Source organism: Schistocerca gregaria, unplaced genomic scaffold (genome assembly GCF_023897955.1).
Source record: "Schistocerca gregaria isolate iqSchGreg1 unplaced genomic scaffold, iqSchGreg1.2 ptg000721l, whole genome shotgun sequence".
In the NCBI taxonomy this organism is placed as follows: Eukaryota; Metazoa; Arthropoda; class Insecta; order Orthoptera; family Acrididae; genus Schistocerca; species Schistocerca gregaria.
This window is the reverse complement of record NW_026062098.1, coordinates 496,023-502,725: the sequence shown is the minus strand read 5'-3', so window position 1 is coordinate 502,725 and position 6,703 is coordinate 496,023.

Genomic DNA, 6,703 nt, shown 5'->3' with positions numbered 1-6,703 from the left:
TGCGGAGACACTAAAAGCATCATAGTAGAACACAGATGAAGCTTCTAAGTTGATGTAATAGCCAGTAAGAAGTAGTACAATTCAAGTTTTAGGTATCGGTTATTGACTTTTTACCCTTCTTTGGTGCCTTGGACATGAGCTAGGAAATTAAGATTTTGCATGAAGGAGGACTAGCAGCCGAGTTGCACGGGAGAATGTGAAAAGTGTTCATATGTAGTAAAAACCTGAGACATCCGTCCGTTTTCGTCATTTGTTATCGAATCGACTTAAAGCCAGATCGTCACATTGGCAGCTCCTCTCTCTGAAACGGTTGTACTTATCGTCTGCAAAGCTATGTGGCGTTCTGCGGTATGCGGAGACACTAAAAGCACCATAGTAGAACACAGATGATGCTTCTAAGTTGATGTAATAGCCAGTAAGATATAGTACAATTCAAGTTTTAGGTATCGATTATTGACTTTTTAGCTGGCTTTGGTGCCTTGGACATGAGCTAAGACCTTAAGATTCTGCATGAAAGGAGTACTGGCAGCCGATTTGCACGGGAGAATGTGAAAAGTGTTCATATGTAGTAAAAACCTGAGAAATCCGTCCGTTTTCGTCATTTGTTATCGAATCGACTTAAAGCCAGATCGTCACATTGGCCGCTCTTCTCTCTGAAACGGTTGTACTTATCGATTGCAAAGCTATGTCGCGTGCTGCGGTATGCGGACACACTAAAAGCACCATAGTAGAAAACAGATGAAACTTCTAAGTTGATGTAATAGCCAGTAAGAAGTAGTACAATTAAAGTTTTAGGTATCGGTTATTGAATTTTTACCCTTCTTTGGTGCTTTGGACATGAGCTAGGAGATTAAAATTTTGCATGAAGGAGGACTAGCAGCCGAGTTGCACGGGAGAATGTGAAAAGTGTTCATATGTAGTAAAAACCTGAGAAATCCGTCCGTTTTCGTCATTTGTTATCGAATCGACTTAAAGCCAGATCGTCACATTGGCCGCTCTTCTCTCTGAAACGGTTGTACTTATCGTCTGCAAAGCTATGTCGCGTGCTGCGGCATGCTGAGACACTAAAAGCACCATAGCAGAACACAGATGAAGCTTCTAAGTTGATGTAATAGCCAGTAAGAAGTAGTACAATTCAAGTTTTAGGTATTGAATATTGACTTTTTAGCTGGCTTTGGTGCCTTGGACTTGAGCTAGGACCTTAAGATTCTGCATGAAAGGAGGACTAGCAGCCGAGTTGCACAGGAGAATGTGAAAAGTGTTCATATGTAGTAAAAACCTGAGAAATCCGTCCGTTTTCGTCATTTGTTATCGAATTGACTTAAAGCCAGATCGTCACATTGGCCGCTCTTCTCTCTGAAACGGTTGTACATATCGTCTGCAAAGCTATGTCGCGTGCTGCGGTATGTGGAGACACTAAAAGCACCATAGTAAAACTCAGATGAAGCTTCTAAGTTGATGTAATAGCCAGTAAGAAGTAGTACAATTCAAGTTTTAGGTATCGTTTATTGACTTTTTAGCTGGCTTTGGTGCCTTGGACATGAGCTAGGACCTTAAGATTCTGCATGAAAGGAGGACTAGCAGCCGAGTTGCACGGGAGAATGTGAAAAGTGTTCATATTTAGTAAAAACCTGAGAAATCCGTCCGCTTTCGTCATTTGTTATCGAATCGACTTAAAGCCAGATCGTCACATTGGCCGCTCTTCACTCCGAAACACTTGTACTTATCGTCTGCAAAGCTATGTCGCGTGCTACGGTATGCTGATACACTAAAAGCACCATAGTAGAACACAGATGAAGCTTCTATGTTGATGTAATAGCCAGGAAGAAGTAGTACAATTCAAGTTTTAGGTATCGATTATTGACCTTTTAGCTGGCTTTGGTGCCTTGGACATGAGCTAGGACCTTAACATTCTGCATGAAAATAGGAATAGCAGCCGATTTGGACGGGAGAATGTGAAAAGTGTTCATATGTAGTAAAAACCTGAGAAATCCGTCCGTTTTCGTCATTTGTTATCGAATCGACTTAAAGCCAGATCGTCACATTGGCCGCTCTTCTCTCTGAAACGGTTGTACTTATCGATTGCAAAGCTATGTCGCGTGCTGCGGTATGCGGAGACACTAAAAGCACCATAGTAGAACACAGATGAAACTTCTAAGTTGATGTAATAGCCAGTAAGAAGTAGTACAATACAAGTTTTAGTTATCGATTATTGACGTTTTAGCTGGCTTTGGTGCCTTGGACATGAGCTAGGACCTTAAGATTCTGCATGAAAGGAGGATTAGCAGCCGAGTTGCACGGGAAAATGTGAAAAGTGTTCAAATGTAGTAAAAACCTGAGAAATCCGTCCGTTTTCGTCATTTGTTATCGAATCGACTTAAAGTCAGATCGTCACATTGGCCGCTCTTCTCTCTGAAACGCCCGTAGTTATCGTCTGCAAAGCTATGTCGCGTGCTGCGGTATGCGGAGACACTAAAAGCACCATAGTAGAACACAGATGAAGCTTCTAAGTTGATGTAATAGCCAGGAAGAAGTAGTACAATTCAAGTTTTAGGTATCGATTATTGACTTTTTAGCTGGCTTTGGTGCCTTGGACAAGAGCTAGGACCTTAACATTCTACATGAAAGGAGGACTAGCAGCCGATTTGCACGGGAGAATGTGAAAAGTCTTCACATGTAGTAAAAACCCGAGAAATCCGTCCGTATTCGTCATTTGTTATCAACTCGACTTAAAGGCAGATCGTCACATTGGCCGCTCTTCTCTCTGAAACGGTTGTACTTATCGACTGCAAAACTATGTCGCGTGCTGCGGTATGCGGAGACACTAAAAGCACCATAGTAGAACACAGATGAAGCTTCTAAGTTGATGTAATAGCCAGTAAGAAGTAGTACAATTCAAGTTTTAGGTATTGAATATTGAATTTTTAGCTGGCTTTGGTGCCTTGGACATGAGGTAGGACCTTAATATTCTGCATGAAAGGAGGACTAGCATCCGAGTTGCACGGGAGAATGTGAAAAGTGTTCAAATGTAGTAAAAACCTGAGAAATCCGTCCGTTTTCGTCATTTGTTATCGAATCGACTTAAAGCCTGATCGTCACATTGGCCGCTCTTCTCTCTGAAACGGTTGTACTTATCGTCTGCAAAGCTATGTCGCGTGCTGCGGTATGCGGAGACACTAAAATCACCATAGTAGAACACAGATGAAGCTTCTAAGTTGATGTAATAGCCAGTAAGAAGTAGTACAATTCAAGTTTTAGGTATCGATTATTGACTTTTTAGCTATCTTTGGTGCCTTGCACATGAGCTAGGACCTTAAGTTTCTGCATGAACGGAGGATTAGCAGCGGAGTTGCACGGGAGAATGTGAAAAGTGTTCATATGTAGTAAAAACCTGAGAAATCCGTCCGTTTTCGTCATTTTTTATCGAATCAACTTAAAGCTAGATCGTCACATTGGCCGCTCTTCTCTCTGAAACGGTTGTACTTATCGTCTGCAAAGCTATGTCGCGTGCTGCGGTATGCTGAGACACTATGAGCACCATAGTAGAACACAGATGAAGCTTCTAAGTTGATGTAATTTCCAGTAAGAAGTAGTACAATTCAAGTTTTAGGTATTCAATATTGAATTTTTAGCTGGCTTTGGTGCCTTGGACATGACCTAGGACCTTAAGATTCTGCATGAAAGGAGGACTAGCAGCCCTGTTGCACGGGAGAATGTGAAAAGTGTTCATATGTAGTAAAAACAGGAGAAATCCGTCCGTTTTCGTCATTTGTTATCGAATCGACTTAAAGCCAGATCGTTACATTGGCCGCTCTTCTCTCTGAAACGGTTGTACTTATCGTCTGCAAAGCTATGTCGCGTACTGCGGTATGCGGAGACACTAAAATCACCATAGTAGAACACAGATGAAGCTTCTAAGTTGATGTAATAGCCAGTAAGAAGTAGTACAATTCAAGTTTTAGGTATCGATTATTGTCTTTTTAGCTGGCTTTGGTGCCTTGGACATGAGCTAGGACCTTAACATTCTGCATGAAAGGAGGACTAGCAGCCGATTTGCACGGGAGAATGTGAAAAGTCTTAACATGTAGTAAAAACCCGAGAAATCCGTCCGTTTTCGTCATTTGTTATCGAATCGACTTAAAGCCAGATCGTCACATTGGCCGCTCTTCTCTCTGAAACGGTTGTACTAATCGATTGCAAAGCTATGTCGCGTGCTGCGGTATGCGGAGACACTAAAAGCACCATAGTAGAACACAGATGAAGCTTCTAAGTTGATGTAATAGCCAGAAAGAAGTAGTACAATTCAAGTTTTAGGTATTCAATATTGAATTTTTAGCTGGCTTTGGTGCCTTGGACATGAGCTAAGACCTTAAGATTCTGCATGAAAGGAGGACTAGCAGCCCTGTTGCACGGGAGAATGTGAAAAGTATTCATATGTAATAAAAACCTGAGAAATCCGTCCGTTTTCGTCATTTGTTATCGAATCGACTTAAAGCCAGATCGTCACATTGGCCGCTCTTCTCTCTGAAACGGTTGTACTTATCGTCTGCAAAGCTATGTCGCGTGCTGTGGTATGCGGAGACACTAAAAGCACCATAGTAGAACACAGATGAAGCTTCTAAGTTGATGTAATAGCCAGTAAGAAGTAGTACAATTCAAGTTTTAGGTATCGATTATTGACTTTTTAGCTGGCTTTGGTGCCTTGGCATGAGCTAGGACCTTAACGTTCTGCATGAAAGGAGGACTAGCAGCCGATTTGCACGGGAGAATGTGAAAAGTCTTCACATGTAGTAAAAACCCGAGAAATCCGTCCGTTTTCGTCATTTGTTATCGAATCGACTTAAAGCCAGATCGTCACATTGGCCGCTTTTCTCTCTGAAACGGTGGTACTTATCGTCTGCTAAGCTATGTCGCGTGCTGCGGTATGCTGAGACACTAAAAGCACCATAGTAGAACACAGATCAAGCTTCTAAGTTGATGTAATAGCCAGTAAGAAGTAGTACAATTCAAGTTTTAGGTATTCAATATTGAATTTTTAGCTGGCTTTGGTGCCTTGGATATGAGCTAGGACCTTAAGATTCTGCATGAAAGGAGGATTAGCAGCGGAGTTGCACGGGCGAATATGCAAAGTGTTCATATGTAGTAAAAACCTGAGGAATCCGTCCGTTTTCGTCATTTGTTATCGAATCGACTTAAAGCCAGATCGTCACATTGGCCGCTCTTCTCTCTGAAACGGTTGTACTTATCGTCTGCAAAGCTATGTCGCGTGCTGCGGTATGCGGAGACAGTAAAAGCACCATAGTAGAACACAGATGAAGCTTCTAAGTTGATGTAATAGCCAGTAAGATATAGTACAATTCAAGTTTTAGGTATCGATTATTGACTTTTTAGCTGGCATTGGTGCCTTGGACATGAGCTAGGACCTAAAGATTCTGCATGAATGGAGGACTAGCAGCCGTGTTGCACGGGAGAATGTGAAAAGTGTTCATATGTTGTAAAAACCTGAGAAATCCGTCCGTTTTCGTCATTTGTTATCGAATCGACTTAAAGCCAGATCGTCACATTGGCCGCTCTTCTCTCTGAAACGGTTGTACTTATCGTCTGCAAAGCTATGTCGCGTGCTGCGTTATGCGGAGACACTAAAATCACCATAGTAGAACACAGATGAAGCTTCTAAGTTGATGTAATAGCCAGTAAGAAGTTGTACAATTCAAGTTTTAGGTATCAATTACTGACTTTTTAGCTGACTTTGGTGCCTTGGACATGAGCTAGGACCTTAACATTCTGCATGAAAGGAGGACTAGCAGCCGATTTGCACGGGAGAATGTGAAAAGTCTTCACATGTAGTAATAACCCGAGAAATCCGTCCGTTTTCGTCATTTGTTATCCAATCGACTTAAAGCCAGATCGTCACATTGGCCGCTCTTCTCTATGAAACGGTTGTACTTATCGTCTGCAAAGCTATGACTCGTGCTGCGGTATGCTGAGACACTAAAAGCACCATAGTAGAACACAGATGAAGCTTCTAAGTTGATGTAATAGCCAGTAAGAAGTAGTACAATTCAAGTTATAGGTATTCAATATTGAATTTTTAGCTGGCTTTTTTTGCCTTGGACATGAGCTAGGACGTTAAGATTCTGCATGAAAGGAGGACTAGCAGCCGAGTTGCCCAGGAGAATGTGAATAGTGCTCATATGTAAAAAAATACCTGAGAAATCCGTCCGTTTTCGTCATTTGTTATCGAATCGTCTTAAAGCCAGATCGTCACATTGGCCGCTCTTCTCTCTGAAACGGTTGTACTTATCGTCTGCAAAGCTATGTCGCGTGCTGCGGTATGCGGAGACACTAAAATCACCATAGTAGAACACAGATGAAGCTTCTAAGTTGATGTAATAGCCAGTAGGAAGTAGTACAATTCAAGTTTTAGGTATCGAATATTGACTTTTTAGCTGGCTTTGGTGCCTTGGACATGAGCTAGGATCTTAAGATTCTGCATGAAAGGAGGATTAGCAGCGGAGTTGCACGGGAGAATGTGAAAAGTGTTCATATGTAGTAAAAACCTGAGACATCCGTCCGTTTTCGTCATTTGTTATCTTATCGACTTAAAGCCAGATCGTCACATTGGCCGCTCTTCCCTCTGAAACGGTTGTACTTATCGTCTGTAAGGCTATGTCACGTGCTGCGGTATGCTGAGACACTAAAA